The sequence below is a fragment of the Perna viridis genome, chromosome 12 (genome assembly GCF_037379345.1).
Source record: "Perna viridis isolate PV_CMFRI_1.1 ecotype Kerala chromosome 12, ASM3737934v1, whole genome shotgun sequence".
Classification (NCBI taxonomy): domain Eukaryota; kingdom Metazoa; phylum Mollusca; class Bivalvia; order Mytilida; family Mytilidae; genus Perna; species Perna viridis.
Window position 1 is genome coordinate 37,269,913 of NC_142456.1, and position 24,652 is coordinate 37,294,564.

Genomic DNA, 24,652 nt, shown 5'->3' on the forward strand with positions numbered 1-24,652 from the left:
TTTTTATGCCTTTTCCTTTTGCATGTGAGTACCCAGTGTGCCAATTTATAACATATCTTAACCTGAAACTGATTTAGTCACGCGTTTCGATTTAATGCCCTTTCATCTGCATACCTGCCTATATCGTCAATACGTGAATAATCGTCGTTGAGCGAACTTTACAAATTCATTAATTTCTTTCTTATTTTATATATATATATTGTAGAGACAGTTGTTAACCGATGTAAAATACAGAATCACATTTTGGTAATGTTTTTTTCCAAATAAACACAAAAACAATAACATTTTATTAAACACATAAAGTTTCAAAATGTAACATATACTTTTTGGTGCGTATATCGGATTACAACACAATTTGATTGGTTGGAAATATCTAACAGACAAATGACGTTTAGTCCTTATTTGGACATAGAAATTAATAACAAAATTTACTATAATGTACTATGTTGACCTAGTTAAACAAAATTTATAAAATATTGACGTGTTTTGTTTACACATAATTTGCTTTTTGTCCTTGTTTTCTGACAACAAGATGTTATGTCATAGATATGTTACACCTTCTAATAGATACAGAAAGAAATGTTGAAATAATCAATAACGAAAGGAATGTCATTAAACAGTTTAATCATCAAACTGCATAGCGTTTTGATATGTGAAGAAGTAATTGAAGAGAAATGTTTGTCAAAATATTAGCTACTTCTGTCATATAAGATAAAGATATCTTAGAAAATTAATATTATTCTCTATCAAGGCTACCGGAGATGACAGGTGTATAAATAAACTGAAATATTCAACCAATTGCTACATTGCGGGCTTTGTAGGAGTCCATTGTTTAGTAGGAAAATTCTCACTTTACTCAATAACCACGGAGAAAAAAAAAACTTGAGATCGATGACGCGGTGTCGTTACAAGCAGATTTATTGAGGTATTTATGAATCACAGGGGCTTCGTTTACTGTCGCATTACCATTACTGGTAACGTATAAGAGATACAACAAACGATTCATAATACTAGGGTTGATACAACCCGGGGATGTATATGCCTCTACTTTAGATAACTACGTATCAGACAACGATCCTTCACAAGTTTGATTGAAAGAATTTCAAATCTTCTGCCGTTCCCAATATAAATGTAAATGGGCATTTGTATTTAATTAAGTTTTTTTTGTTGGAATAAAAATCTTGCACTTATTGCATTCCAAACTTCTTTAATTCTTTTTTTGATTTGATGAATAATAAAATGTGATACTGATCAGATATGTATAATCAATAAAGCATTCGCTTTCCACAAATATATCAAGTATGATATCAATTTGAACAATGGCAAACACAATTTTATAAGATCGTTTTTTCGATTTATGAATGATAAAATTCTATAACCAAGGCTAAACATACATTAGTCGTTGCAGTATATGTAATAAAACATTTCGTTAAGGGTTAAGTATTATTTTGGTTATTGCATGTCCTTCGTTGTTTGTGTCTGTTACTGATGTCTGCTTTTGTCCCTGGTATACATTCTTTTGTTTTCTGCTGGAATCTTGGTTCTCTTGATCACACTTCCTTTTGAACCAGAAAAATATCAAATTCAAGTCAACGAATTATGATGTTGATTGATAATCGTTAGGAATGTAATGGAGAAATAAGTAGGATAAATTCCCTGATCATGTTTTGTAATGCATTATTATCAATGTATCAGACTTTTCTTGTTTATTATTCGAGTTTTCTTGTAAGGCATACTTAATAAATCATTCGTCTAAGCTATTGGCTTAGTGATGACAACATTAATATGAAAGAATCATTTTTGTTTGTTCTGATTTTTTAAAATATTATTATTTACAATATTTGTATAGCGCCAATCTAAACTGCATTTATTCTAAGCGCTTTACAGCATATAAATGATACACAATACAAAGTATCTAGTAATCAACACCTAAAATTATACAAAAGAAAATGAAAGGAGAAATATTTTTCAGAACAGTAATTATGTATCTTAGATATAGAAATGTGTAAAACCACAAAAGAAAAGACGAACAAAAAAAAAAAAAAAAAAAAAAAAAAATTACAAACTATGTAATTAAAGGATAATTAAGTATTAAAACATTATTTAAATAGTATAAAAATAGAAATTTTTAGACGACATGACATACTTTATCATTGTTACGCTAATGATTCGCAGATATATTTAGTAATTGAACCAATTAACAACTGGTTCGAAATATCTACACGACTTGAAGCTTATGTTGAGGACATCAGCTCATGGATGACTAGCAATCTGTTAAAGCTCAACCAAGATAATAATGTATTACTGAATCTAAAAATTATAGCAAAAGTAAAAATATCTAGAAAATAGATATTTTGATCATTTCAATGAAATAAGAAGAATTAAAAACAATAAAAACAAATATTTCCATTTAAATGAAATAAAACTCCGAAACATAAAATTACTGTGTTAAAAATACCAATGATAAAATAGATCAATAAAATCATATTGTAACAGATACAAACCCCTGCAAAACTATGTTTTGACTAAAGCCCCGTGCAGGTCCGGGTGTTGAAAACATAGGCCTGCAGCAGCGCTAAGCTTGTCGTATAAGGCGACTAAATAGTGCTCAGAAACCTAGCCGGGGGCTAGGCGCTCTGCCCACAGAGCAACTGGGATGTGTGCCCCAGGTGGTGGAATGGGATACCCCTGGCGTGTTACATGCTGGGGTTGTCAGGCTATAATACGGAAAACCTGACCGCAAACCATAGTGGTGCACCGTGTTGGGAAAGATGCCACGTTCTTCGCACGTTAAAGAACCCTGTTGTGGTATTCGAAAGGAGTAGGAACCTTTGCGCTCCGCCACAGGAGACTAAATTGCCCGACCTTCACCATCCCCTCTTTTTCCAGTGGCAATCAACCCTATTATCCTTGTGACCCATCCTTTTTTTTTCATTTCATGTTCATTTTATCATCCATTTCATGTTCATTGTCTGAATATAGCTGAAATATTGCTGCTCGGACGTTAAACCCCAACAAACAAACAGATGTTTTGACTAAAAGAGCACAATGTGAAGATTTATTTCGCCCTAATCCTGAAAAAAAAAGCAGGATGTTTATATCATGCCGTTGTGTTCCAAAATTTACTGATATGTAAAGTATATTAATTCTGATATAAGGTTTAGCATTGCATTAGCAACATGAGTTTATGTTTAATATCTAGCTAAGAATGGCATACAGTAAAAAGGTAACAATTATTAACCCATAATTATTACATGCACAATACGACAAGCTTTAAAGAGTTCAAAATGCTACCACCAGATTGATGTCACGGCGCAGGAAATATGACCATATAGCACTTGGTTTAACTGACCTACACTGGTTATCTGTTGAATTCCAATGAAAATACGAACTTATCTTATGCTTTTATGCTTTATAGCACTGCATGGTATAGCTCCAGCATATCTCCAAAAGCTTCTGACTCTATATTGCCCATCAAGATCACTACGCTCCCAGAACTCTGTGACACGTGAAACGTCAAGAGTGAAAACGAAATCGTACGGTGATCGTAGGTTCGACAAGGCAGCTGCCACTTTATGGAATAATCTTCCCAGTAAACTGCGAGTTTAAAACCGTCAGTATTCTATTATTACACATTCGTTAAACTCAACTGCAATAAATTTAAAGACGATATCTAATGCTTGATTGCACAAAAACATTGCGTTTTCATGAAATTATAAAAAAAAATATATTGTATCATTTTCATGAGTTAGGAGAATCCTCTCCTCAAAATACGCTTTTTCGGGTGAAACATATTTTTTTACAATATATCTGAACAGCTTTTAAATGTAAGCATAAGTATCATACATATACACAATTCAGCACAGATTAACTGCAATGCACATATTATTTTAGATAACTTAATGCTTTAATGCACAGAAACATTGCGTTCTCATAAAATTTTCAGATGTTTAGAATGGCTGAAACCGTTAACGACAATATGTTTTTGATCAATAAAATGTTGGGTTTGTATCTTAATATTGATGCGTTCGAGGTCATGATTCTTGGAGATGACATACATGTAGTGATAAAAAAATATTTGTTTGATCCGAGTGACTTTCTTAAAAGATCCCATACCTGTGCATTAGATGTTGTGATTTTCATAATAAATCAATAGGCGTAAGCTTTAAAGTATATCTTGTACTAGAAGTTATGCATTGATTTGTTGACGGATGTTGAGAGATATGAGTTCGATGAATACATGATTGCCCGGGCATGTAATGGTGAATGAGAAAGAAATTAAGATCATTCTATTACTAATTTTCTATGTAGGAATAAATTATCATGAGCCGCAGCTATATTTAGTATTTCCTTTTCTTTACATTATCCGACATTTTTATGTGATGAGAAAATCAAACTTTTAAATGTAAGCATAATTATCTTACATTTACACAATTCAGCAGAAATCAACTGTAGTTATAAAAAATCTATACTACGTTTGATCTGAATGAATTCTGTGAAAAGATTTCATATCTGTGCATTAGTTTTTTTGTGGTTTTCTTCATAAAACAATTGGCGTTAACTTTGACTTATATCTTGCTCTAGAAGTAATGAATTGATATGTTGACGAATATTGACAGAAATGAGGGTAATGAATACATAATTGTCCGGACATGTAATGGTGAATGTGTTAGAAATTAAGATCATTCTATTACTAACTTTCTTTGTAGGAATGAATTATCACGAGCAATAAAGATATTTAGTATTTCCTTTTATTTACATTATCCGAAATTAATGTGTAATGAGAAAGTCAATCTTTCATCTGTTATGATAAAGTAATTATTGATTACTTGCTTCATTTTAAAATGAAAGTACCAAGAACGTAAACACTATGTATAGAAGTTCAATATTGGCGAAGAAAGTATTTTAATTTTATTGATTTACTTTAAATTTTACTTATATCTTAGGGAGAATCATTTTTCTTAACCACATGATAAAATCGAAGAAAAAGTTCATTTAACACCAGCTCTATCAGTGTATTCAATAATTTCTCTCGAAGTAAGTATCGGAAAGCGAAGGCATTATATGAATATACTGTACTTTTTAGGACTTAGGCGAAATCTGTCCTCAAAATAGACTCTTTTGGGCGAAACAAAGTTGAGGATGAAAATTTCAAAATCGCGTGTATTAAAGCGTAAGTATTCGTCTTTTACACTACAGCAGAAATCAACTGCAAAGCACTTTATTAAGGAATTCGTTATTGAACCGAACCAAACATGGTGTTTTCATGAAAGTTTGAGATGTTCTGAATCGCCAATATATATATAATAATCTTTGCAATGTATGTAAAAGCATCATTATATAATGGTAAGTTTATACGAAAACGAAAAAGCTGTTTTTTACATTGGCAAATATGAGTTTATTTGAAAGTGTTATTGCTAAGAGTTAGGGACAATCTTTGACTATTCATTTTTTTTCTACTAAAGCCCTGGATTTGTAATGAATACATTATTTCATAAAAGTTATGCGACATTCCCTATTTGTATTTCAAGATAGCATCTGACCGGTATTAAATAAATTATTATTTAGTGCTTTTGAAAACGAAAATGTTGCATTCGCACTATTCCTTTTTGCGACGAACTGATATAAAAACATGTACTTGCTCTAAATGTGCAGAATTAAGATGTCGTTTTCAAAAGAAACGTATTTTGTCACTGCATATATATCTTAACTTTCAATCATTTTAGGGTTAATCATTGTTTCTTTTTAATGTATGTAATCTTAGCTTGATATTAAACATAAACGTATGTTGTTAATGCAATGCTAAACTTTATATCAGAATTAGTATATTTTTCTTTTCAGTAAATTCTTGAATACAACGGCATTATGAAAATATCCTCTATTTTTTCTCAGGACTCGGGCGAAACAAATACTCAAACTATGCTCTTTTGGGTGAAACATAGTTACGCAATGTATTGTATCGTATCTGTTAGAATATGAAACTGTAAGTATCCTAATATTATATATTCGTTAAACCCAAAAGCAATAAATTTTAAGAAGGTATATAATGCTTAGTTGCACAAACACATTGCGTATTAATGAGATTTTAAAATTACATTGTATCTTCTTCAGGATTCAGGCGAATCCTTTCCTCACAATACGCTCGTTTGGGTGAAACATATTTTTACAATATATCTGAACAGCTTTTAAATGTAAGCATAAGTTTCATACATTTACACATTCAGGACAAATAAACTGCAATGCAATTGTTATTTTAAATGACTTTTAATACTTAAATGCAAAGAAACATGGCGATCTCATGAAATATTGTAATTTTTAGTATAGTCGATATCGTTAGCGACAATATGTTTGATCAATAAATGATCACTAAATTGTTGTTTTTTGTATTTTAATAATGTTACGTTCAAGTTAATAATTCTCAGAGGTGACATTAATAAAAATATGTTTTGTTTGATCAGAATGAATGCTCTTAAATGATCCCATATCTTTGCATCAGTTTTTGTAGTTTTCATAATAAAACAATCGGCGCTAACTTTCTTGTAAATCTTGTACTAGAAGTTATGAATTGATTTGTTGACGGATGTTGACAGATATAAGGTTGATGAATGTGTTAAAATTTAAGATAATTCTATTGCTATTTTTTTTTGTAGGAATGAATTATCACAAGCCGTAGAGATAATTAGACTTTCTATTTATTTACATTATCCCGTTATGTGTGTTAAATGAGAAATCCAAACTTTCATCTGTTATGAATAAGTAATTATTGTTTTTTGGCTTCGAAAACATTTTGTAAATTTTGAGATGAAAGTAGCAAGAATGTATACACTATGTACAGAATATCAATTTTGCCGAACGAAGTAATTTTATTAAATTGCATACATGTATTTACTTTAAATTTTAATCATAAAAAAAAACATTTTACAGAGGGCTGCTCTATCAGTGTATACAATAATTTCTCTCAAAACAAGTATCGGAAAGCGAAGGCATAATATGAATATCCTCTATTTTTTAAGGACTTGGGCGAAATCTTTTCTCAAAATAGACTCTTTAGGCGAAACAAAGATAAGCATGGAAATTTCAACAACCCTTGTATTAAAACGTAAGTATCCGTCTTTTACATTACAACAGAAAACAACTGCAAACCACTTTCTTAAGGAATTTTTATGTGTTCATGACAGTTCGAGATGTTCTGAATCGCCAACATATATGTGTAAAAATTTTTGTGATGTTATGAAATAACATCATTAAGTAATGGTAAGTTTATAAGATAACGACAAAGCTGTTTTTTGTTTTTTTTACATTGGCAAATATGAGTTTATTTGATAGAGTAATTGCTAAGAGTTAGGGACAATTCTTCGACTATTTATTCTCTTTTTTTCCCCACTAAAGCCCTAATGAAAACACTTTCTTTATAAAAATTATCTGACATTCCTACTTTTTAGTAGAAGATGGCATTTGACGGGTAGTAAATAAATCAATGCTTATTGCTTTTGAAAATAAAATTTTGTAGTCAAACTATACCTTTTTCTTAGAGAAACTGAATTAAAGAATAAAAATAATAATAATAAGTATCCGTCTTTTACACTACAGCAGAAATCAACTGCAAAGCCCTTTATTTAGGAATTCTTATGTATTCATAACAGTTTGAGATGTTTTGAATTGCCAACATATATGTATAATTTTTTTTGCACTGTATGAAATAACATCATTATATAATGGTAAGTATATAGGAAAACGAAAAAGCTGTTTTTTACATTGGCAAATATGAGTTACTTTGATAGAGTAGTTTCTGAGAGTAAGGGACAATGAGAAATAGAAATCAATAACAAAACTTTCTATAATAATGTACTATGTTGACCTAGTTAAACCAAATTTATAAAATATTGACGTGTTTTGTTTACACATAATTTGCTTTTTGTCCTTGTTTTCTGACAACAAGATGTTATGTCATAGATATGTTACACTTTCAAATAGATACAGAAAGAAATGTTGAAATAATTAATAATGAAAGGAATGTCATTAAGCAATTTAGTCGTCAAACTGCATAGCGTGTACAGTCGATATGTGAAGAAGTAATTAAAGAGAAATGTTTGTCAAAATATTAACAACTACGGTCATATAAGATAAAGATATCTTAGAAAATTAATATTATTCTCTATCAAGGCTACCGGAGATGACAGGTGTATAAATAAACTGCAATATTCAACCAATTGCTACATTGTGGGCTTTGTAGGAGTCCATTGTTTAGTAGGAAAATTCTCACTTTACTCAATAACCACGGAGAAAAAAAACTTGAGATCGTGACTCGGTGTCGTTACAAGCAGATTTACTGAGGCATTTCTGAATCATGTAGGCGTCGTTTACTGTCGCATTATCATTACTTGTAACTTATAAGAAATACAACAAACGATTTATAATACTAGGGTTGATACAACCCGGGGAAGTATATACTTCTTCTTTAGATAACTTCGTATCAGACAACGATCCTTCACAAGTTTGATTGAAAGAATGTCAAATCTTCTGCTGCTCCCTATACACATGTAAATGGGCATTTGTGTTTAATTAAGTTTTTTTTTGTTAGAATAAAAATCTGTCGCGTTATTGCATTCCAAACTTATTATTTCTTTTTAATTTGATGAATAATAAAATGCAATACTGATCAGATAGGTATAATGAATAAAGCATTCGTTTTCCACAAATATATCAAGTATAATATCAATTTGAACAATGGCAAACACAATTTTATCATATTTTTATTTTTTTCGATTTATGATTTATTAAATTCTATAACCTAGGCTACACTTGCATTAGTCGTTGCAGTATTTGTAATAAAACATTTCATTAAGGGTAAAGTATTATTTTGGTTATTGCATGTCCTTCGTTGTGTGTGTCAGTTACTGATGTCTGCTTTTGTCCCTGGTATATATTCTTTTGTTTTCTGCTAGAATCTTGATTCTCTTGATTACACTTCCTTTTGTGCCAGAAAAAATATAAAATTCAAGTCAACGAATTATGAGGTATGCAATGGAGAAATAAGTAGGATAAATAATGTTTTGTAATGCATTATTATCCACAAATTCGTACTGATATAATTATTTCTTTGTAATCAAATGTATCAGACTTTTCTTGTTTATTATCGGGTTTTCTTCTAAGGCATACTAAATAAATCATTCGTCTAAGCTATTAGCTTGGTGATGACAACACCATTTTTTTTAGTTATTATTTACAATATTTATATAGCGCCAATCTAAACTGCATTTACTCTAAGCGCTTTACGGCATACAAATGATATACAATACAAAGTATGTAGTAATCAACACCTACAATTATACAAAAGAATGTGAAAAGAGAAATATTTTTCAGAACAGTAATTATGTATCTAAGATATAGAAATTTGTAAAGTAAAAAAAGACGAACAAAAACAAAACATAATTATAAATTATGTAATTAAAGCATAATTAATTATTAAAACATTATTTAAATAGTATAAAAATATTAGATACAAATTTTCAGACAACATGACATGCTTTATCATTGTTACGCTAATGATTCGCAGATATATTTAGTAATTGAACCAATTGACAACTGGTCCGAAATATCCACACGAATTGAAGCTTATGTTGAGGACATCAGCTCATGCATGACGAGCAAGCTGTTAAAGCTCAACCAAGATAAGAATGAATTACTGAATCTAAAAATTATAGCTAAAGTAAAAATATCTAGAAAATATATATATATTTATCATTTGAATGAAATAAAAAGAATTAAAAACAATAAAAAATGTTTCCATTAAAAAATAAAAATTCAAAACATAACATTACTGTGTTAAAAATGCCAGTGATAGAATAGATCAATAAACTCATATTCTAACAGATACAAAACCCTGCGAAACTATGTTTCGACTAAAATAGCAGAATTTGAGGATTTATTTCGCCCTTATCCTGAGAAATAAATGCAGGATGTTTATATCATGCCGTTGTATTCCAGAATTTACTGATATGTAAAGTATATTAATTCTGATATAAAGTTTCGCATTGCATTAACAACATGAGTTTATGTTCAATATCTAGCTGAGGATGACGTACAGTAAAAAAGAAACAATGATTAACCCATGATTATTACGTGCACATTACGACGTTACGGCAAATTCTGCTCTTTCATGGTTTCTCTCGTATTTACAAAGAAGGACTCAACAAGTATCCGAGGAAGCCATCCAACCCAATTCGATCAAATTAAACTTTGGCGTTCTGCAGGGACCTGTTTTTGGGTCCAGAGTTCATTGTATGTTTTCTTAGCCTATCGGATACACTTGGGCAAAGATTGACCGAATTCGTTGTTACATTACGGACAGTGCTTGCAAAACTCTAACATCGAGATTGGAATACGGCAACTCCCTTATATATGGCGTGAAATCTAGTAGCTTGAACAAGCTTCAAAGAGTTCAGAATGCTACCGCCAAATTGATATTACGGCGCAGAAAATATAACCTAATAGCACTTGGTTTAATTGACCTACACTGGTTACCTGTTGAATTCCGATGTCAATACATACTGATCTTATGCTTTTTTATAGCACTGCATCATGTGCATGGTATAGCTCCAGCATATCTTCAAAAGCTTCTGAGTCTATACCGCCCATCAAGATCACTACGCTCCCAGAAATCTGTGACACTTGAAACGCCAAGAGTGAAAACGAAATCGCACGGTGATCGTAGGTTCGACAAGGCAGCTGCTACTTTATAGAACAATCTTCCCAGTGAACTGTGAGTTTTAAACTATAAGTATCCTAATATTACACATTCGTCAAACTCAACTGCAATAAATTTAAAGACGGTATCTAATGCTTGAATGCACAAAAACATTGCGTTTTCATGAAATTATAAAAAATATATTGTATCATTTTCATGAGTTAGGAGAATCCTCTCCTTAAAATACGCTCTTTCGGGCGAAACATATTTTTACAATATATCTGAACAGCTTTTAATTGTAAGCATAAATATCATACATATACACAATTCAGCACAGATCAACTGCAATGCATATATTATTTTAGATGACTTCTAATGCTTTAATGCACAAAAACATTGCGTTCTCATAAAATTTTGAGATGTTTAGAATGGCCGAACCCGTTAACAACAATATGTTTGATCAATAAAATGTTGGTTTTGTATCGATTCGTTCGAGCTCATGATTCTTGGAGATGACATACATGTAATGATAAAAAAAAATATTTATTTGATCCGAGTGACTTCTCTTAGAAGATCCCATATCTGTGCATTAGTTTTTGTAGGTTGTTTCATAACAAAACAATAGGCGTTAACTTTCAAGTATATCTTGTACTAGAAGTTATGAATTGATTTGTTGACGGATGCTGAAAGATATTAGGTTGATGAATAAATAATTGTCCGGGCATGTAATAGTGAATGTGTTAGAATTTAAGAAAATTCTATTGCTAAATTTCTTTGTTGGAATGAATTATCACTAGCCGTAGAGATAATTAGATTTTCTTGTTATTTACATTATCCCGATATGTGTGTGTAATGAGGAATTCAAACTTTCATCTGTTATGAGTAAGTAATTATTGATTATTGGCTTCGAAACAATTTGTAAATTTTGAAATGAAAGTAGCAAGAATGCATACACTATGTATAGAATTTCAATATTGCCGATGAAAGTATTTTAACTTGATTGCATACTTTAAATTTTAATTATATCTTAGGGAGAATCATCGTTCGTTACAATATGATAATTTCTACTTGTTTAAGATCAAAGAAAAAAATCAATTTACAGCGGGAAGCTCTATCAGTAAATACAATAATTTTTGTCAAAATAAGTATCGGAAATCGAAGGCATGATATAAATATCCTGTATTTTATTAAGGACTTGGGCGAAATCTTTCCTCAAAATAGACTCTTTTGGGCGAAACAAAGATGAGCATGAAACTTTCAACAACCTTTGTATTAAAACGTAAGTATCCGTCTTTTACACTACAGCAGAAATTAACTGCAAAACACTTAATTAAGGAATTCTTATGTGTTCATGACAGTTTGAGATGTTCTGAATCGCCAACATATATGTATAAAATTTTTGCACTGTATGTAATAACATCATTATATAATGGTAAGTTTATACGAAAACGAAAAAACTGTTTTTACATTGGCAAATATGAGTTACTTTGATAGAGTAGTTTCTAAGAGTTAGGGACAATTCTTGCACTATTTATTTTCTTTTTATTAAAGCCCTGGATTCGTAATGAAAACGCATTTTTATAAAAGTTATCCGACATTCCTAATTTGTAGTTCAAGATAGCATCTGACGGGTAGTAAATAAGTCATTGTTTAGTGCTTTTGAAAATAGAATATTATATTCTCACTATACCTTTTCTTTAGAGAAACTGATATAAAGAAAAAACATGGACTTACTCTATATGTGCAGAATCTCGATGTTCTTGTTCACAAAAAGTATTTTGTCAATGCATATTTATCTTACTTTTCAACCATTGAAGGGTTAATCATTGTCTCTTTCTACTAAAGGTTATTCTTAGCTAGATATTAAACGAAAACTCATGTTTTAATGCAATGCTCAGTTTTATATCATAATTAGTGTATTTTTCATTTCAAAAAATTCTACAATACAATAGCATCATGAAATTATCCTGTATTTTTTCTCAGGACTTGGGCGAAACAAATACTCAAACTGTGTTCTTTTGGGCGAAACATAGTTTCGTAAGGTTAATTGCATACATGTATTTACTTTAAATTTTAATCATATCGTAGGGAGAATCATCGTTCGTTACCATATTTTTAAGGTAAAAAAAATCATTTTACAGCGGGCAGCTCTATCAGTGTATACAAAATTTCTCTCAAAACAGGCATCGGATAGCGAAGGCATGATATGAATATCCTGTATTTTTTCTCCGGACTTGGGCGAAACAAATACTCAAACTGTGCACTTTTGGGCGAAACATAGTTTCGAAGGTAAATTGCATACATGTATTTACTTTAAATTTTAATCATATCATCTTTCGTTACCGTATTATTAAGGTAACAAAATCATTTTACAACGGGCAGCTCTATCGTTGTAAACGATAATTTCTCTCAAAACAAGTATGGCAAAGCCAAGGCATGATATGAATATCCAGCATTTTTTCCGGACTTGGGCGAAACAAATACTCAAACTGTGCACTTTTGGGCGAAACATAGTTTCGAAGGTTAATTGCATACATGTATTTACTTTGAATTTTAATCTTATCATCGTTCGTTACCGTATTATTAAGGTAACAAAATCATTTTACAACGGGCAGCTCTATCGTTGTAAACGATAATTTCTCTCAAAACAAGTATGGCAAAGCCAAGGCATGATATGAATATCCAGCATTTTTTAAGGACTTGGGCGAAATCGTTCCTCAAAATAGACTCTTTTGGGCGAAACAAAGATGAGCATGAAAACTTCAACAACCCTTGTATTAAAACGTAAGTATCCGTCTTTTACACTACAGCAGAAATTAACTGCAAAGCACTTTATTAAGGAATTCTTATGTGTTCATGACAGTTTGAGATGTTCTGAATTGCCAACATATATGCATAACAATTTTTGCACTGTATGTAATAACATCATTATATAATGGTAAATTTATACGAGAACGAAAAAACTGTTTTTACATTGGCAAATATGAGTTACTTTGATAGAGTAGTTTCTAAGAGTTAGGGACAATTCTTCCACTATTTATTTTCTTTTTGTTTTTTATTAAAGCTTTGGATTCGTAATGAAAACACTTTTTTATAAAAAAATATCCGACATTCTCAATTTGTACTTCAAGATAGCATATGACGGGTAGGAACTAAATCACTGTTTAGTGTTTTTTTGTTTTGTTTTTTTTTGTTTTTTGTTTTTTGTTTTTTGTTTTTTTTTGTTTTTCAAATAAAATGTTGTAGTCACACTATACCTTTTTCTTAGAGAAACTGAATTAAAAAAAAACATGGACTTGCTTTATATGTACAGAATCTCGATGTTGTAAACAAAAACTATTTTGTCACAGCATATTTATCTTACTTTTCAACCATTTTAGTGTTAATTATTGACTCTTTCTACTGTATTTCATTCTTAGCTAGATATTAAACACAAACTCATTTTTAATGCAATGCTCAACTTTATATCAGAATTAGTATATTTTTCATTTGAGTAAATTCTTAAATACAACGGCATTATATAAATATCCTGTATTTTTTTCAAGACTTGGACGAAACAAATACTCAAAAACTGTGCTCTTTTGTGCGAAACATAGTTTCGTAAGGTTAATTGCATACATGTATTTACTTTAAATTTAAATCATGTCATAGGGAGAATCATCTTTCGTTACCATATTATTAAGGTACAAAAAATCATTTTACAGCGGGTAGTTCTATCAGTGTATACAATAATTTCTTTCAAAACATAATCGGAAAGCGAAGGCATGATATGAATATCCAGTATCTTTTTAAGGACTTGGGCGAAATCTTTCTTCAAAATAGACTCTTTTGGGCGAAACAAAGATAAGCATTAAAATTTCAACAACCCTTGTGTTAAAACGTAAGTATCCGTCCTTTGCACTACAGCAGAAATCAACTACAAAGCCCTTTATTCTGATGTGTTATTGAACAGAAAATAGGCATATTCATGACAGTTTGAGATGTTCTGAATCGCCAACATATATGCATAAAATGTTTTGCACTGGATGTAATAATATCATTATATAATGGTAAGTTTATAAGAAAACGAAAAAGATGTTTTCTTCATGGGCAAATATGAGTTTATTTGAAAGTGTTATTACTAAGAGTTAGGGACAATTCTTTGACTTTTTATTTTCTTTGTTTTCTACTAAAGCAAACGATTCGTTATGAAAGAGTATACAAGGGAACCAAGGTAATAGCGGTAATCAAAAGAATTTAATCCAGGGACAAAGACCAGACATGGAAAACAGACATACACAACAAAGAACATAAAGAAACTAAAATCATACATACAAAGTTACAAAAGTAAATGAGGAACGCGGACTCCACTAAAAACTGGGAGCATGGACCAGGTGCACCGGTAGAGTAGCTTTTCTAGAAACACCCGCCGAGTTGCTCATAAAAAGTCAAGTCCGGGGTAGACGGACGAGGAAAAGAAGCCTATGACCCGTCAAATAAATTAGTTCTCCTGGTGCTGATGGATACACCATAACGATTCACGAGTTCATGATGACGACCATAAAACTTCTGTAGTGATAACTTCAATCTTGCAGCAACATAACCCTGTACCAGAAGCCTATTTGTTAGAGTTCTAGCGCGAAACAAAAAGTCTGCGTAGTTTCGGCAAGCTCTGGCATAACGTATGAATTGAGATTTGAACACTCCATACACAGGAGCCGAAGGGATGTTGCCACAGATGAAAGGAAAGTTGACAATTCTGAACGAAATGTCATCACGTTTGTCGTAAAGTTTGGTCAATAGGTTTCCTTTATCATCGATTTCTATGTGTAGGTCAAGATATGAGGCTGACTTCACAGTGTTTGTAGTATCCTTTATCTCAAGTACTTTTGGGTAGATGCGATGTATCAAATCCCCGAAATTAGGATTGTTTAAAGATAATACGTCATCTATATAGTGGAAACTGAGATTGAAGGATCTAGCCAAACGATATTCTTTCTTTCTGATCAGATCAGCTATACAGACAGCCTCATAAGATTGACGGAATAGGTCAGCAAGAAAAGGAGCATAATTTGTTCCCATTGGAATGCCGACTGTTTGTTGAAAAACACGTCCACCACACTGGACAAATATGTTGTCGATTAAAAATTCCAGCATTTTGTAAACATCTTCCTCTGTATACATTATTTTATAAAAGTTATCCGACATTCCTTATTTGTATTTCAAGATAGCATATGACGGGTAGTAAATAAATTATTGTTTAGTGCTTTTGAAAAAAAATGTTGCATTCACACTATACCTTTTTGGAAGAAACTGATATAAAAACATGTACTTGCTCTAAATGTGCAGAATCAAGGTGTTGTTATCAACAAAAAGTACTTTGTCACTGCATATTTATCTTACCTTTCAGTCATTTCGGGTTAATCATTGTTTCTTTTTACTCTATGTCATTCTTAGCTACATATTAAACATAAACTCATCTTGTTAACACAGTGCTAAACCTTATACCGGAATGATTATGAATTTCGCTTTCAATAAATTCTGGAATAGAATGGCATTATATAGATATCGCATTTGTTTCAGGATTTTGGCGGAAGAAATCCTCAAATTATACTTTTTTGAGTTGAATTATGGTTTCATAAGGTTGAGTAACTGCTAGTATAAAACATTGTAAGTATCAGATTAATACACATTCAGTGAGCTCTTCTGTAATCAATTGAAATACGGTTTCTACTGTTTAAATGCATAGAAAGAGTAATCAACTGAACCAGGATTCCAGCGGAAATCAAAAGAATGTTATCGATTACAATTAAAACTGTGAGCATTGACCAGGTGTACTGGTAGGGTGGGCATCCTCTGCTTTTCTAGAAACACCAACTTGGTTGCTCATAAAAAGTCAAGTCCGAGGTCGACGAAAAAAAAGAAAAAATAGACGTTCAACAAATAGGTTATTATGGTGCAGATAACACAGTAACTATCCACGAGTACCTGATGACGACCATGTACTTTGTTGTGATGACTTCAATCTGGAAGCATCAGTAACCATGTTTCCAAAAGTCTAACTGTAAGAATTATAGAGTGATACAAAAAGTGAAGGAACGGCAAGCTCTGACTTATGATTTGTGATTTGTGAACTTTATACGCAAATACTGAAGAAATGTTGCAAAGAAAGTTTGAAATTGAAAAGAAAGTTGACAATACGGAAAGAAAAGTCATCGCGTTTGTCGTATTCTTTGTCAATAGTTTCCTTTACCATCGATTTGTACGTGTAAGTCAAGATATAAGGCTGAATCAACAGTGTCGGTAGTATTCTTTATCTCAGGTTCTTATGGGAAGATGCGAGGTATAAACTAGGACTGTTTAATGACAATAAATCACCTTTTTAACGGAAACAAGAGCATCTGATAAAACTATGTTATGTTCTTCGTCGGTCAACTATTATTTTTCCTTTTTGACTAGTTTGAGAAAATCTTTTGTCGTCCCTTTTATGGTCATTGGACTGTTGGAAATATTAGATACTAATAGCACGTCACATGTGACTGTTTGATGCACAGTGTGTAAGTTTGTTTACCATGTATATTGATGATTAATTGTGTGTGGTTATAGGTGGTCTGATCCCATCAAATATTTAGAGGGAACTTCTGATAAGTTATCAACTGCTAATCTCACTGTTAATCTCGAAGTTTGAAAATCAACAGTTGACTACTTAATGCATACTATAGGTCAAGGATTAATCAAGGGAACCAAGGTTATAGCGGTAATCAAAATAATGTAATGCAGGGACAAAGACCCGACATGGAAAACAGACATACACAACAAAGAACATAAAGTAACTAAAATCATACATACAAAGTAAAGTAACAAAAGCAAATGAGCAACTCGGACTCCACTAAAAACTGGGAGCATGGACCAGGTGCACCGGTAGGGTAAGCGTCCTCTGCTTTTCTAGAAACACCTGCCTACTTGCTCATAAAAAGCCAAGTCCGGGACAGACGAGGAAAGGAAAACTATGACCCGTTGAATAAATCAGTTTTCATGGTGCAGATGTCAAGAACACGTCTAACCCTTATTGCTAAAGTTGAAGCAATTGTTCAGTTCGTTACTCCAACGCAAATAATGAGGTATATGGTCATGTTTGATTTCTATAGAAATTTGTTTTCTAATTTTGCTACTGCCGTTGAACATTTAACACAACTTCTTAGTTTTAGTGAGAATCCCATCTTTCGGTCGAATGGCAAATGCCAGATAACTGTTGAAAATATAAAATCACTGTTGACTAGTTTTCCGGTCTTAATATCTCCAGATTAAGAAAATGTTTTCATACTTTTTGTAGACGCAAGCGACGTTTATGTTGGAGCTGTCCTGTGCAAGGAGAGGCCAGATCTTCTAAACCAACCAATTCCATATTTTAGGTAGAAATTAATATTGAAAAAGAATGTTTTACAATATTATAAGCTTTATAGCATTTTGATTTGTATTTAGGGGGTGTTAGAATGCTATATATGTTTATTACATTCAAGGTGAATATGTTTTAGCTACTATTATACTTGTTTGATTATTATTGCTAAATACAAAAATAGTAATATTGTAAATATATTATTTTAATAAATGATTTTTTCTAGACTTTATAACCAAACAAGTACTGTTTTTCGCGACTCTTTAATGATGCATTACAATGATGTAAATTGGTCCAGAACTTTCGTAGTATTTTTAGAACATTTTTGACTTTGTACTTAAATGCTGGATTTCTTACACTCAAATTAATTTAATCGACTCATCAGTGTTTTTTTTTTTTTTTTTTGTTTTTTTTTTTGGGGGGAGCTATTTTATAAAAGTGCTTTAATTCTTTAAATACTAGACTTATATACATACATTTGTACCTTGAATTAAGTGTTGAATAGTACATTGGACTCGATGGATATTAACATTTTCAATGAAATTTTTAATCATGGAATTTGTAACGTTTTATTTAAATGATTGAAATCGTAATTTTTCGCTTGTTGACTGAACTTTTTGACATTTACTAAAAAACTAACTATGTGGTATTCCATTGATATAATCAGAAATCAATGGGTTAGAATTTAACATTTAACACCCTGCCTGTAAAAAACATCACATAAAAACAAACTTGCTGAAGTATTTGATGACATTTCATTTGTCATTCTAATCACAACATGTCTACACTATAATTTAAGGAATGAATAACTGGTCTCTGTAAATACAACCTTAATGTAATTACTGATGACAGATGACTGAACGCTCCCCAACAGACCATATTTTGATTAGATACTTGAAATTATTTTTTTGCACATAGCAAAGCTCATCTGCACTATAAGTGTTACAATTTTGAATGAGACCCACCTTTGAAATTTTTAAACATGCATGTGTGCCAGATTTTGTTAAGATAGCTGCTTGCCTTAATGTTGATGTTGTTTTTATAAAACAGCAACATTATACTGGCTGTTCTTTATAGCTGGAAGTCGTGAGAATAGAGATTTAATATATGCTATAAAAATATATTATTGGGCAAAGTACCAGTGAATGAAGCTCCCTAAACCTAAAAGACCGTTTGCATTTTTAGGGTGTTTTGTGAGGTTAACTTTCTTTCAAAGTTTAACTCATATCCGTTCCCTATAAAAGACGACCACACTGATAGTATTGGTATTGCACATTTTGTCAGTGCATTCGATCTGCTAAAAAGCTATGTACAAGTGCCATTGACAAAGACAGCTTGTGAGATATCAGACGGCTTGTTTTAGTATAAAATCATGCAATTTAATATAACAAAACGCACCACTAACATTAAGAGAATTATTAATGATGTTTTGAAGGATCTTAATACATGTATCTTTGTATAAGGTAGTACAAGCATACGAACTGTGCTACGATCAATCGAACCACCCGTGTTACTTTTTATTAACCCAACATCAGGGACAAAACAGAGGTGATATTAAGCTTGTTTATATTTACATTTTCAATATATCATTTCTGCCTTGATTTTGATTTTACTTTAACTATAAAAATAAATGTTTTGTTTCAATGTGAAAGTGGTTGTTAGACGAAACGGTTCAAATCATTGACATCAAACAATATTGTAAAACTTTTGAACAATATGCGATATTTCGTATACTTCTCACCAGATTACTAAATTACATTTCGCACACAGAAATTATACCATTTTTCATGAATCGTACAGTCAACCTTACATGTTAAGTTGACTCTTAAATGAATAAATTTTTAAATATAGGCAAAAATATATATTAACAATAATCAGTCCTGCCTTTCTTTATTTTATGACTGTTATGACTTTTTATTGTCTGATAATTTCAATCCTGCCTTTTATTTTAAATTTGATCGTAGCAACATCCTGCAATGAATATTAAATTGTAGTTTTCTTGAGTGTACAATACAAAGTTTTGTACAAGACCCTGCGTAACCCGCTTGTTGTTAACACACATAGTATTTGTTTTCACATTTTGAAACACCATTTGCATATACATGTCGTTATGCCTGTTTTGTTTAAATCTTCGGCCGACCAAGATTGCAAGTATACTTGCAAATTATGATGTCCTTGTTGAATTATAAAACTTACACTGCAATCGGCCCTCGTGTGCGTTTCAAGAGTCAATAACAGTTAACCTTTTTACGAAATGATTTTTTCTGTAACTTGTGTACTAGACCAAATATTGAACTGATTTTCATGTCTAAGCAATAGATAAGAAGTTTTGATTAACAGTCTCAAGTAAAGCAAGCAATTGAATGAATGACAAATTTTGAACTCAAACGTATTGGTAGTAACGAGATAGTAAAATTCTACCTACAACTATGAATTACGACACACCAGTCAACTATTATTTAGGGTTGTAGTAAATCAAACACATACGTTCATTGTTGAACTGAAATGCAAAGCTTAAATGTTGATTGACAGCCATTTCCTTCCACAAATAAAAAATAACGAGGCTTGCAATGATATGAAATCACTCATCATTCATATCAAGGTCGAATTGTAAACTAGTAAAACACCTAGTACGTTACAAAAGAGGGTATCTGGTAATAAGCACTATGGGGAGTGAAGTTTATTTTGCCTTGCACTGTGATATTAATGTTACAAGTTTCAATTCAGACCAATATTAGATTAAACTTGTTCAGAATTCAAAAGAGCGTTTCATATAACTGAATAAAATGTATGTTTTAGTCATCATTTTATTGATTTAGTTAATATTTATAATATTTTTATTGACCCCTTATGGGATAAGTAAAGAAACAAATACAATATAAATAGAAACACTATATCATATTAAGCTATTGAAACATAGAAATGAAATAAAAAATGATTAAATACGTATGCACTTAACCAATGTGGACCTCATTTTCACACTTCTAAAGACTGCTTCATTAAATCTACAACAATGGGTAATTCACCCATATCTTAATTTAGAATAAGAATAGGTTTATCAAAAGAGTCAAGTTGGCGAAAATCTGGGAATTTATCTGACGAAACTTTTTTTTTAATTTGCCCTTAACCCCTCATTTATTTTGCAATTGAAAACTCATTTAAAACTTTGCATATTTGTCAACTTCTCTTTTAACGGTGTATATTTTTATATCTACCATGTTCCAGTTCCAAGTTATGATCACTAACGCGGAACATTGTTAGCATCTTTATACTATTAAATGTTTACTTTTAAATAATCTGACATTGGAGTATTTTGTTAGCAACATACCTTTGTTCAAAAGGCATAATTGTATGAAGTCTAAAGTGGTGCCCGAATGATGGAATGGTGTACCCTAGGCATGCCACATGCTGGAGTCGTCAGGCAATAATACGGAAAACCTGGCCACAAACAATAGTGGTGCAACGTGTTTGAAAAAATGCCTTGTTCCTCGCATGTTAAAGAACCCTTCTATGGTATTCTATCGGAGTAGGAACTATTGCGCTCCGCCACAGGAGGATGAATTGCCCAACCCTACCCTCCTCTCCCTATTTCCAGAGGCTATCAAACTTTGCCGACTCTATCATCCTTGTGTCCCGTCCCATTCTTCATTTCATGTTCATCGCCTGGATATACCTAAAATGTCGCTGCTCAGTAGTTAGACTCCAACATTAAATCTATCAATCAATCAATCAATCTTAAGATAGCTATACTTCATGAAGTACCGTTTACCTATCATACATGCTCTTCACACTCGATTTGTACCGTGCTCTTACCATGAAAGTGCGCTTTTTACCCAAAACATCACAGCTGTTGTAAACCGTACAATTAACATGACCATAATAACGTGCATTCTTATGACATATGTTGAAAACCTTTTTCTTTACAATGAAATACATATACCACATGAAAAAAAAAACAACATAATACCACTGAAAACAAACATGCTTTTTTTATCAGAGGCGGTTTGTATCCGCAACATTCAATGCTACTTGAAAAAAAATTGCCTATCCAAAACATACATTTTCATCATAACTGCTACAGATAGTACTTCTGAAATGTTCATAGTACTTTCCTGCCCAAGTAATATTCGTTCATCGCATCTTATTGGAAACCTACTATAAACATGGCCATTTCACGTGAAATAGCATTTCCTACCCAAAATTATAAATGGTAATTGATAATGACGGTATATGGCAACATTATGTGCAAATACGTTTTCCTACCAAATAAATGAATGCTCATCACATCTGATTGAATGTACTCTGAATTTGGCCAATCTACTTACGAACGTCGCTTTTCTACCTAAATTATACATGCTCACCATATTTGATACTTTAAATATGACCTTCCTACATCAGATCCGATTCAAACGCTACTCTTAAAATGGTCACTCTATTTGGAAAGCAATTCCATACCCTTAATGTGCATGATTATTGCATATGGTACTGTTAACATGGCCTTACGTTTAAAATAACAGTTTCATACGCATAATTATTCCTGCTCATGAAATTTTATTCGAATATTACTTTAAACATGTTAATTTCACTTAAACAAAAACTATCCGACCCAAAACATATATGCTCATCAAGTTTGATGCAGACTATACTCTTGATGTAGCGACACTAATTGACAAAGCAACTTTCTACCCCCTAATGTACATGCTTATCACATCTGTCGCGTATTGTACTCTTTACACGTCCTTATTATATAGCATGTTTACACAAACAATCACCTGATTTTAACCGTACTTTTAGCATGATCATACTACTTGAAGCGGCACTTTCCTACACAAAGCATCCTTGCTTATTACATCTGATTCAAAACCTACTCTTAACATGGCCAAACAACTTTAAATAGCACGTTCCTTGGTGAGATAAAGTTTTTGTACACATGATAATTGCATCAGATTAAAACTTTAATCTAAATATTTCAATAGCACTTTTAAACTCAAAACATGCATAATTATTAAATCTGACGTAAAGTGAACTATATTCCTGACATGTTAACACTCTTTGAAACAGCGCTTTCTAACTCAGAATCATTCATGTTTATCAAACTGATTTGAACTCTTCTCTTATCATAGCTTTACCGTAAACTAGCACTTTTCAACCCAAAACATAAGGCTCATACCGTATTATTAACATAACAATAGCACGTTCCTACTCAAACATCCATCCTGATTTCATCTTATGTGGGCTGTACTTTAAATATGGCCATACTACTTGACAGAGCTCTTTCTTACCAAAATCATAATATCACATCACATCTGATGATGACCGATCGCTCAACACATCCATACTACTGAAAACTCATTTCTTTCCATATCATCATATTCTAATCGCATTCTTAGCATAGTCATTCTCCTTCAAATATTAATTTAATCCAATTCAACATGTTTATTATATACTCTATACATAGCTATACTACTTGTAGTAGTACTTCCCTACCCAAATTATTCATGCTCGTAAAATCTAATTCGAACATCCACTTAACACGACCTAACAATTCAAAAAAGAAAGTTATAACCCTGTTTAAAGCTGTTTATTCGATCCGATCTGATTTAACATGACCATATCACTTGAAATAAACTCTTATTGATAACATTGTCATACTATGTGAAATAGCACTTTCCCACCGAAAACATCACATCTGATGTGGACAGTACACACCATATGGCCAAATCACTTGAGATAGAACTTAACTACCAAACACATATGTGATTCTCGCATCAGTTGCCGACTTCTCTCTCAATATAGCCAAAGAACTAGGAATGGCACTTTCCTACCCCAAAATATTCATAGTCATTACATTTTCTCCGACTTCTACTGCTGACATGGACATGTAGCTAAAAATAGTACTTTCCTACTAAATTCATACATATTCATACATGTTCTTATATCTGATTTGTATCGTCCTCTTGATATAGCGAACCATACCTAATGTACTCTAAACCTTGAGTGGCAACGTAAGAACGGGTTTTCATACAAAAAGTGTACTTGTTGATTCCATCTTTTTCGTATGTGCTCAAAATATATCGGTACTATTTGAACTAGCGCTTCCCTACCCAAAACATTTACACTCACCACATCAAATTTGTACCGTATTTTTAGCATAGCCATAATACCTATCATAGCATTTTCCTACTCAAAATATACATGTTCATCTTATTTGACGCGGACTGTACTATAACTATTGCCATACTACTTCAAAGTGCAATTCCTAACCAAAATCATACATATCCATCATATGTTATTCAAACCCTACTATTAATGTAGCCATACCACTTGAAAAAGCACTTTCCTACCAAAATCAAACATGCCCATTACATCTGATTGTACTGTACACTTAACATGACCATACTACTTGAAATGGCACGTACGAAGTCATCACATGTAATACGGAGTGATGGCATAAATTGGCTTACTACTGAGACTAGTAATTTCTACTAAAAAGAAACTATCTGATGTGAATTGAACTCTTCATATGGACATACTACTTGCAGTATCACTTTCCAAATCAAACATATACCCTCTTCACATCTGAAATAGAC

The 24,652-nt window shown here is 31.8% G+C and overlaps 1 long non-coding RNA gene across 4 annotated transcripts in view; it reads left to right on the plus strand.

The window, feature by feature from the left end:
• Positions 1-2,833: 2,833 nt before the first annotated feature.
• The window catches only part of LOC148602188 (uncharacterized), a 34,829-nt gene continuing 13,010 nt past the window's right edge, over positions 2,834-24,652 (plus strand). Inside the window, exons 1-8 of one of the 4 annotated variants that reach the window (XR_015917370.1) lie at positions 2,834-5,173; positions 5,893-5,983; positions 7,014-7,099; positions 10,573-11,966; positions 12,871-12,976; positions 13,385-14,736; positions 16,250-16,336; positions 18,000-18,078. This is a non-coding gene — a long non-coding RNA (uncharacterized LOC148602188). The remainder of the gene's footprint in view (positions 5,174-5,892; positions 5,984-7,013; positions 7,100-10,572; positions 11,967-12,870; positions 12,977-13,384; positions 14,737-16,249; positions 16,337-17,999; positions 18,079-24,652) is intronic. The other 3 variants (XR_015917369.1, XR_015917371.1, XR_015917372.1) reach the window with 3 other exon arrangements.